At 50.8% G+C, this 10,487-nt stretch overlaps 1 long non-coding RNA gene across 1 annotated transcript; it reads right to left on the bottom strand.

The window, feature by feature from the left end:
- Window positions 1–2,999: 2,999 nt before the first annotated feature.
- Window positions 3,000–10,266, bottom strand: LOC118155350 (uncharacterized). Its single transcript, XR_004745750.3, has 3 exons — window positions 10,041–10,266; window positions 4,877–4,969; window positions 3,000–3,885 (listed from the first exon to the last, which is right to left on the bottom strand). It is a non-coding gene; the product is annotated as an uncharacterized LOC118155350 (long non-coding RNA).
- Between the last annotated feature and the right edge of the window lie 221 nt (window positions 10,267–10,487).

Raw genomic sequence — 10,487 nt, 5'->3', positions numbered from 1 at the left:
GAACAAGCCTGTTGGGTGAGTTGGAATCAAATTTGGGGGGAAGGGGCCAGATGCACATGGGGAAGAACCACACCCAAAGCCAAATCCAGAGGTCCAGGGCCATGGTAAGAGATGCAGCTGTGATCTGAACCAAGAGGAAGCTGGAGCAGGAGCTGGCCCAGGGCTCCTGGGAAGGCCAGAGGGGATTGCTCTAGGAAGGGGCTGGGAGCCTGCCAGAGACAGAGTGGGCCTGGGAGGTTGGGAGAGGGTCAGACTCTGTCAAGTCCCCTAGGTGCTCTGTTTTGGACTGTAAGAACTCACTCCTGGTTAAGTCACTAAAGCCTCGAGTTAGGATGAGGACTAGGCCACCACGGAAGCCTCAGCTCTCCAGCTGGGAAGTTGTTTCTTCTCCAGAGACTCAAGAACACAATCATTTTTGTTTCTTCCCTGTCATTCAACTTGGGGGACACAAGTCCTGAAGGGACTATTCTGTAAGCATAGTGACCACAAATAGAGACAGTACTCAGTGGTCAAATTCCAACCCTCTGTCCATGTGACCTTGGACAAGTCACAGCCCCTCCCTGGGCTTCACTATCCTCCACAGAATAATGGAGATACCACTACTGAACTTGAAGAGTTCCAGAGAGGAACACGTGAGCCTGACACCTGGAGCCCTCCATGAATAGTAGGGGCTCAATCCATTGCCTTTCTGTTCCATTGCTCTGGCTTTGCCCTCTCTCTTTGTCCTCAATCTGCTTTTCCTCTCCCTATTCTCTCTCTTCTCCAAGCCTGTTGGGGCCTTGTGGACATTGTTTGTCTGAAACCAGTGTGCAAACTGGTGGCTCCCAAACCTGCCCCCTAATAATGCAAATGTCAAGCCCTATCCCAGACCACTGAGTGGGAATCTGTTGCAGGGGGTCTCTGGAGTGAGCTCGTTAGACAAGCTCCCCAGATGATTCTGCCGTATCTAGTCCAGGCATCAGTATTAGAGAACCACCAGGGGAGACCCTAGAATCATCCCTGCGGGTGACACCTCATACCTGTCTTCCCCAGCATCTACCCTGAGGCAGTTCCAGCACCCATCCTGCACACCCTCCTCCAACATCACTCGCCATCTCCCACTCCTCCCGTCAGTCGTCTGGGACAGGCAAGGAGCCTCCGGGAGAGCTGGCAGTCCTGCCTAGGGAAAAGACAAAGGAAGAGGAAAGCGCCGCCCACTGCTTCCAGCAGACTGAGTCACTGCTGGGGGTGGCTCGTCTGTGTCACTCTGGAGTAGGAGCCCCTCCCTCATCAGAGTGGATCCTGAGATTGAGCCCATGGATCAGTCCAGAGGAGAACCTGATTGGAAGAAAGAGAAACATCCCACTGTCACTGTTTCTTAGTCCTTCTCCCTGGGTGGTTTTTGCTCACAGATGCTGTTGTAGGTTGGCCCAGACCTTGAGGCCTAGGACCAATCCTAATCCTAGTCAGGGCATTGTAAGGAGCCCTGGAGCAGCTCAGATGTCTCCTCATCAAGGAAGGCTTGCCCTGACTTTCGACCCAGGTAAGGGGCCTCCCACCTCACCCTATTATCAAGCTGTTGTCCAGTGCTCCGTATTGACAATTGGTTCTGCCAATTTCTTGCTCCTAATTGCCTGCACAACGCTTAGGTTCCCCCAGAACTTGCTGTTACCTTTCCTCCCTCTCTATTCATCAACTGGCCACCGTTCCAGCCAGAGCAAGGGCATCTGTTGACTAAACAAACTCCATGGATCAAGCCCTGCTGATGGGCTTGTGGTGACCCACAAGCTCCTCATTCCCAATGGTCTGAGCTGGTAATGCCAAGTAGGTGCATGAAGAACGTTCTCTAGTCTGATTCCCTCCTTCCAAGAAGATGGATGGCGTTCCCTGTACTGTCCAAGGGACTTTGGGAGACATCTCAGAAGCTGGCCCTGGCATCACCAGCACCATAGTCTTCCTAGACGCATTACTTTCCGTGTTGATCCTTTTACGAATTATTATGAACTCACTGGCTAAATCAACACAAATTGCTTTTCCTGCAGTTCTAGAAGCCAGAGGTTTGACGTGAGGCCTACGGGCTAACACCAAGCTGTTCACAGGGCTGTCTCCTGACTTTCCTAGCTCCTAGACTCCACCTGTATTCTTTGACTCGGGACCTTTTTTCCATTTCAAAGTCGTCAGTGTGGCATCTTCTCTCTCTGACTCTGCTTCTCTTGCTGCATGGCCTTCTCCTCACACCGAATTATCCTGCCGGGGCCCCTTGTGATTACACAGAGCCCACTGGAGTAATCCCGGGTAATGTCCCCACCCCAAGATCCTTCATGATGATGCAGAGTCCCTTTTACCATAAAAGTGACAATTGCAGGTTCTGGAAATTAGGACAAGAACATTTCGGGGGGGCATATTCAGCAAGTACTATTTAGTGAGCAGAAACCCCGTACCAGCCCCAGTGCAAAGTACTTCTACCCACAATAACTCCTTGCATTTCTCTTTGATAACCCTGTGAGGCCGGTCATATTCTTCCCCTATTTTACCCGTGAGGACGAGGACACACAGAGAGATTAGGTAACTAAGGCAAGGAAGTGGTAAAGCCAGGACTTGAACCCGGCTGGCTCTTGGTGACACCAAAGCTATGCACTTAAAACTAAATGAATCTGCCTCTCCTTAGTGCTCCCTCCTTCCACACTGCAGACTTTCAGATTTGGGCGTTTCAAGTTGTCTCTAAACTACCTGCTTCCCTTCCAGAGTGGTAAGGCATGAAGCTACCCTTTGACCTACCAGGAAAGACGTCATCAGAGGAGACCCAGCAATCTTCTCGTCCAGATCCTGCTGCTCCCAAGGAGCCCACCTGGCTCTCCAAGCCGTGCCTCTCTGCTCCCAGGTCAGCCTTCTCTCAGGTGGAGACAAGGCAGACCCAGGGGAGGTTTCTCAAAGGGGCAGGCGGGAGAGGAAATGTAGGGAGAGGAGACCAGAGCTCTAGAGCACCCAACTCCCTGCAGCCAGGGTGGAGAGACTGACCTCAACCAGAGTCTGTCTTGCCTCGGCGGTGCCCACCTCATCCTGGGCTCCCGAGCTATTTCCTTCTCTGGATCAGATATGAGACCACGATTTATTGATCATAATAAACATTGCTTAACACACACTTGGGCCACACTGCTCATTCATCATTTAAATAAATCCCAGCCCTGGGGGCTGATGGAGCCCTCTGTAATACAGAGTGCCAGGTTAGAAGGAAGCCAGATGCTGGGAGGGGGAGGAGGGAAAACAGGAGCCACTTGGGTGAGTACATGAGCTCATCTGCAGTCAGAGAATTAAGGATCATCTGTTCCCCCTACCAATGTTCCCTTATTGACCTATCAGTTACTCTTTAGGAGGGTCTTGCTGAGATGCCACTTGTAGGCAGAGGCTGCTGGAGCCCAGCACAAGCCACAGTGTTCTCCCCAGTCCCTCCCTGGCATCTCATGGGCATTTTTTTCATTTGGGAGAACCACAGTCTTTGTGTTATTTCATTTCCTGCTCTGGGGAAATGCAGCTGTCTCTGGGATGAAGCATCAGTTCCTTTTTACACTGAAATAAAGTTTCCAAGCAGGCCAGGCAGCCCTCCTCCACCCATTGGGCACTGGGGTGGGGCTACACTCTGGGGGAAAACTGGAGACATATCTCTGTAAAGAGGAATTTCCGTCTGTGCTGATGACAAGGTAGGAAGCGGAACCTGGGCTGCAAGGATGGGGTAGCTTTTTTATGTGCTCCTCTCCAAGCCAAGTGCTCAGGAAACAATGGTTGATGGCATTATAGTGATGGTGCTGGCAGCCAAGGTCATAGAGGGAATGGGATGATGAATGGAAGACTCTGAGAGCCGACACGTGATTTCGTTCACCGCTGTGTCTCCAGTGGCTAGAAGAGTACCTGGCACATAGTAGAGGATCCATAAATATTTACCAAATGAAGGAAGAAATGAATGATGGTGCTGATGCAGGTAGTATGAGTGGTGTGGAGAAGACATCTGTGGAGGATGTCACAAGGAGGGAGATGGAGCTACCTGTTATTTATTGGGATGATGTCGTGGAAGAGGGAAGAGTGGTGGCGTTGTTGGGAGCAGCCATGTGGCTGGCTACTCAGATGGCAGGGAATATATATAAACTCTGGGGTTCTTAGGGGATGGGAAGCCATCCTAGCTACTGCTGGGCCAGGCCACATGGAGAATGGGAACTTTGTTCATTGTTGGTACCTGGCACTCACTGGGTGCCCAGTGAGTGACTGAGAGGTCACAGTCATGGGGCAAGGCTTAGAGAGCCCCATCCCCACAGCTCGAGCCTTCCCTTCTGCTACTCTTCTTTTCTCAGCTCTTGGTCTCTGCTCTTAAGACTTCTGTTCACCTCTGTCTTCTCATCACACTTTTTGGCCATATCTGCTCCTCTGCTCCTCCCCATTCCCTGAGTGTCTCTCTCTCTCTCTCTCTCTCTCTCTCTCTCTCTCTCTCTCTCTCTCCCCCCCTTCTCTATCTCGCTCCTTCATTCTTTCATGCACACAAACACACACACACACACACTTGTGTGCAGGGGCACCAAGAGCTTCATGGCTCAAGAAGGAGGATTGGAAAGCTTTAGTTAATTCCTACCCCTAAGGAGAAGATGGGGAGACATTCCTAGAGCCTGCTCTGGAGTCAGATAGATCTGATTCAAATCCTAACATCAGGCAAGTTGTGTAAGCTCCCCAAATCTGTTTTCACATCTATGAAATGGGGCATGATAACAGCACCAGCCTCAAAGGACAGCTGTGAGTTAGGGAGGTTGTGTGGCGGAGTGCACAGTGCTGTGCCTAGCGTGCAGGATGTGCTCAATACCAATGACTTATTGTTGCTAGGTTGGGGCTGAGCCCCCACCCCAGGCCAACTCACAGGTTTCTCATCAGCCTGCAGGTGGATGCTTTTGGTTCAAGCCTTGATCCTAGATCCAGTCAGCCGTGGCCAAGCGTGGGATCACTTCCTGTGCTGTAAAGAATGAATAGAGTTGGATAGAACAGAAATCCAAGGTGCTAGGAAGTGCAGAGGCAGGAATGAGTAAAAAACACTTGTTGGGGCCACTGAGAAAGCAATGAGAGATTTGATCCTGCACCGAAGGTAGAGTGGGCTTTGCGCTGTCCATGGTGCTGAGAAACAGCAGTGAACAAGAGTGACAGAGACCCGCCGCTCACAGCATCGATCGTCTAGATAAGGTGGGGACAGTCTACGTGAAGAAAGACCATGTGCAAATCAACAAATAATTGAATCCCCATAGTGAAGTGGGTGATGGGAGTTTTGGAACAAACCAAAGTAGGGTAAGCGGCCAGAGAGGGACAGGACTCTGGCTGTCTCTGCAGGTCACCTCATGCCTCTGTGGGGCAGCTACTGTCATTACTGCCCCTGCTTTACAGATGAAGAAACTGAGGCTCAGAAATGCTAAATACTTTGTCACTGACTCTTAAAGCAGAGTTCAAAGACAGGTGGGGGTACCCCAAAGTTCAGTCCATTAACATCCACCATACTACCTGGTCTCAGGTTGAACTTTTCCAAAAGGACACCCTAAGACAAGGATTTGGGTGGATAGAGTTTATTTTGAAGTGGCTTCCAGACACACCTGTAGGAGAATGAAGGAGTGAGACAGGGAAGAGAAGAGAAGGAAGCCGACTAAGAGTGTTATGGGGCAGGTTTCTGCAGGGGGCAACCAGGGTTCCAGCCTGCTGGGAAAAAGTAGGTGAGAGCACAGAACAAGCCTGTGAGTCATTCAAAGAATGAACAGCTGGGGTGTGTATGTAGCACTTCCCTCCTTTGGTGGTTGAGGGTTGCTTTGGTTGGAGGCATCTCCCACCTCCAGCCTTCCCCTCTGGTGCGTGAGTTGGGATCTGACCACCAGAGAAAGCTCTCCACTATGCCAGCTGGTGGAAGCCATGGGGTCACCATACACAGGAGAGATGAGTGCCAAGAAGAGACTTAAAAGGGCACCAACAGCGTCAACCATCCCAACTGAATTATACCACGTCCAGGTACAGTGAGAGTAACAATTCCAGAGAAAGAAATATCAACAAGGAGCAGAATTCTGAGGCCCTCAGGTGCCAACCCAGGGAATTTCCATTTTATCTTATGCATCACTTGGCACAGACATAGAGAGATAAAGGAGAGAGAGAGTGCCGCTAACAAATAAATACCTAAATGAACAAAAAGCTTTAAATTCACTAAGTCAGTCAAAGCTTGCATCTGTTCTGTAAGAAAAAAGAGGCCTCTTTTTAGATGAAAAACTGAGGCTCAGCTTTGGACTCTTCCCAGCATCCACGGCTCACCATGACAGGGCTTGGGTTAGATCCTTTGACTAGCCAAGTTCCTGCGCTTTCCGCCATGCCAAGCCTTAATTTGAAGGAAACTGAGTCTCGGGGGACCTGGGAGCAAAGCCAGTGCCTCGCTGACTTGGCTCCCACATTCTCTTTCCAGTGTGAATGTCAGCTACCTAAATAACTTCAGTTATTTGGCTAAATTAATCCTCTGAGGAACTGCATAAATAGAACCGGGAAGGCACACACATACACACAGAAACGTATATATATTTAACACGTACGAGGGATGCATCGCCGCGTGCCGATAAACAGGCTGATGACAAGCAAAGGAAAGACATAAACAAAAAATTATAACCAAGGGCTGGGTGCTGGGGTGCAATCCAATGGCTCTCCGTGCCCAGTGCCAACAGCATGGGAGTGCGAGGTCTCCTCCAGGGATGGGCTGCAAAGGGGGTCAGGGAGCTCTGGCTCAAAGGATCTGTGAATTCCATACGAGAGAGAAAGGCCAGGCTGCCCCAGGCACATTTCCCTGCAATCACAAACATCCACGCTGCCAAACTGGTGAGCCTGGCCCCCATCATTCCTTGTGCCCTGGAACTCTGAGCAGGCCACACCACCTCCCAAAGCCCCAGTTTCTCCATTCGTTAATTGGCAATAATAATATTAATATTATATTGGTGCAAATGTAATTGCAGTTTCAGCCATGACTTTTATGGCAAAACTGTGATTGCTTTTGTACCAACCTAATACTTTTGTAATGATTAAATGAAATAGAATGCGCACAGCACTTGTCAAATAGATTGATGGAGTCGGTGAATGAATGGCAAAAGGGCAGCCCTATTGGGGTTGCTAGGAGGCGGGTTATAGCAACAAGGAACCCCAAGAGGCCTTAGCATTCACTTCCCACCCTTCCTTTTCCTTCGTCCATTGAGAGTAAATGCATCCATGGTCATGGTCCCCTCCCCCACACGGGAATTCACGGCAGCTATGATTACCAATGCCACTATAGCTTGCCTTGGGATAACCAACCTATGAACCTTGTCTCATTCAGTCCTTACAATAATCCCCTGAGGAAGTGGCAATTTTTACCCACCCCCCCCCCTTCAAGATGAACCTTTCTTAGGATCCAACACATCACGTGACTTGCCCAAGGCCACACAGCTCGAGCTATAGGTTGGATCTCATCTCCTCAAAATTCACTTGCTCAATGGGGTCGTTATAGAGATAATCAAGTTAAAAGGAGGTCACCAGGGTAAAGCCTAATTAGACATGACCAGTGTCCTCATAAAATGGGGAAATGGAGACATGGAGAAGACGCACACTCAGAGCAAACACCACATGAAGGTGGAGGCAGAGCTCGGGATGGTGCCTTTATGAGTAAAGCCATGTCAAAGAGTGCCAGCAAACCACCAAGCAAGGGGCCTGGAATGGATTCTTCCTCCAGCACTCAGAAAGACCCAACCCTATGGACACCGCCATCTCAGACTTCAAGCCTTCCACACTGACACAATACATTTCTGCCTGCTTAAACTTCCCATTTGCAGGACCCCATTACAGTAGCCCTGGCTGGTAATACAGCCGCTAAGTGCAGAGCCAGGATTATGTGGAGCTGGATGCTCTGATTTCAGCTCAGTGTGCTGAAACGTCCTTTCACTCAGGCCTGGCCAATGGAAGGTAGAGTGGGGATTTGCTCAGCAAATGCTTAGAAGGCATGGAGGATGGGAGGCTGAATACCACCATGACCCCCGCCAGCCTTTCTAATTAGAGAGCAAAGCAGATCCAGGCATGGGCCAAGGTCAGGTGCAGGAAGGCCGAAGTTCCACTCATGTAGGAGGGCTCGAGCCGGCTGAGAAAAGCCCATCACACGCACTGAGTCCTGAACCTCTCTAAACCTCCAAGTGGTTAGGGATCAGCTTTGGGAGGAAGAACTGGCTGTGCTTGACACAATCGGCCGCCGTGGCAGCTGCCCGGGCTGGGCTGGTCTGAGCTAGGCACAGAGGCTGAGAGGATGGGGCTGGGTGAGCAGGGACTGGAAGCCCCTGCTGCCTATGGGTTGCCATGGTAACTGTGATCTTCCTAGGGTGAGCCAGAGGATGCTGAGGTCTGAGGGGATTTGGTGAGGACAAGGGTGCATGTGCCCGGGGGCTGGGATGGGGAAGGCCAGCGTTTACTGAGAGCTGAGCATGTGCTGGACATGAAGCCAAGCACCATCCTTAACTTCGCCTGTTTAAAAACCCACAGTAACCCTTTGGGATGGGATTTCTTTTTATCTCTCTTCTGCAGATGAGGAAACTGAGACCAAGGGAAGGGAAAGCTTTGGTTCAGGTCAGACAGCTGTTACAAGAAGGAGCCTGCATTTGAACCTGAGTTCTCTGTCTCCAGGGCCCTGTTCTTTCTCTCCACCCACCAGGCTGCCTCTGGGACTTAGCAAGGCTGTACTTTGAGGCAGGGGAAGGGATATTTATTTGAGTTTCCAGCCTCGCTTCGGGTGACAGGGATTTGGGAGTTGGCAAGCCCCTTCCACTTTTGAAGTAAACCCAAAAGTTTACTGGACGGTAGAGCCTCCTTGCCTCCCAAGGCTGCCACCCTCCATCAGCTATATCGGTCAGATGGAAGAGGGTAAAGGCATGGCAGAAACAGAGCACTAGACATTCCACACGGGCCAAGTCAGGGCTGTACCATATGTGCCCAGGTAAACAGGAAGGTTATGGGGAACAGACAGAGCTGGCGTCAAACCGATCCTGGCCGACTCTACTTTCGGCCGATGGTGCAGATCAAAGCAGCTGAGGAGGAGGCTGGAGCTAGGATCTAGCCTCAGCCCTGGGGTCAAGCCACAAACAAACAGCGCATAGGCCAGATCCTGCTGCACAGACGGGGAAAGCAAAGCACAGACAACTTGCCCAGGGGCGCAATGAGCACAGCCTCATCGCACAACGCGCAGAGCAGCCAGTTCTGACATCCTTTCCAGCTCTCATTTTCTGCCTGCAATAGCCAAGCAAGTGATGTGGATAGGAAGGATTCCACCTGCTCTGAAGCCTCCAGCAGCTGAACTGGGGCATCTGGGCTGAAGATACAGAGTTGCCGTCTTAAGACTCCATCAAAGGAAAACTACGTGAGAGTTGGTGCTGCTCAGGGATGGACTTGCTCTGCAGGTAGTGAGTTCCCTGTCTTCAGAGGCGTCTCAGCGAGGCTGAAGGAGGTGTGCCCTGCTAGTCCTTTCCAACGCTGTGCCCAACCAGTAGGATGCCTTGTCATTCTCTGACGATTATGGTTTTTCTTTCGAAATATAATCAAGTCTGGAGTCAGAGGCAGGGAGAAACAGAGCAGTGGAGTCCCCACCAGTGGTGATTTGCAGTTCCAACCCTAACCCCTTGTGCCTCCTGTAGCCAGTCTGATGGGATGAGGCAGCCTGTGCTCCCACTCGCAGAAACCCCTGACCACCTTGTGTTGACCTGCAGTTGCAAGCCCTAGAAAAGCAGATAATGGGCCTGTCAATGGGGCCAACTTGGAGCAAAGACCTTTGCCAGAAAAAGAAATCCCATCTTTTGTTATGAAAGCAATCCAATAATTCACACTTGAATTGCTTTTGTTCTAATAACACTTCTATTCATACACAGGAAGACCACACACACCCGCATAAAGGCTTCTCAAAGTGAGTATGAGCAATTTTATGCCCCAAAGGGGAAGGTCACGTTGAGGGTGATACTCGTGGTGGAGACCTGAGGATGGCGGTCAGTGTCAAAGGAGGCACTTACCCACGGGAGGTGCAGGGCCCAGCAGTGTCTGAGCTGCTCAGGAAATTTCTAGGGGAGTTGATCGCAGAGTGGAGTCCTGACTGACGTGTAGGGTATCCTCTGGTCAGCAGCATGGAGATGCTGATGATGATAAGAGTTCAGCTGGACCAGAGTTTCTCAGATCCTCCCTTCCCATGTCTCAAAGGCAAGGATTTTCCTCTCCCTGCTGCCCCTCCCTCCTAATCCTGGCCCTAGGAGTGCTCCCCCCTCTTTTGTGCCTGCTATTGTTTGCTCACAAGTTCACGTGGCTGTGGCTGTGCTGAAAGGGAATTAACTCTTGTTAATAGCCCTGTGCTCTAGGAGACTGCAACTCCCCTAGGGCAGATACCTCTATGCCTTGCGAATTCCTGACTGTGAGGCCAGCCTTGCCCTGGCAAGGCTAATTACTGAACAGATGCTTGGGACAGT

The sequence above is a fragment of the Callithrix jacchus genome, chromosome 7 (assembly GCF_049354715.1).
Source record: "Callithrix jacchus isolate 240 chromosome 7, calJac240_pri, whole genome shotgun sequence".
NCBI classification, from domain to species: Eukaryota; Metazoa; Chordata; class Mammalia; order Primates; family Cebidae; genus Callithrix; species Callithrix jacchus.
This window is presented reverse-complemented; position numbering and strand designations above follow the sequence as displayed.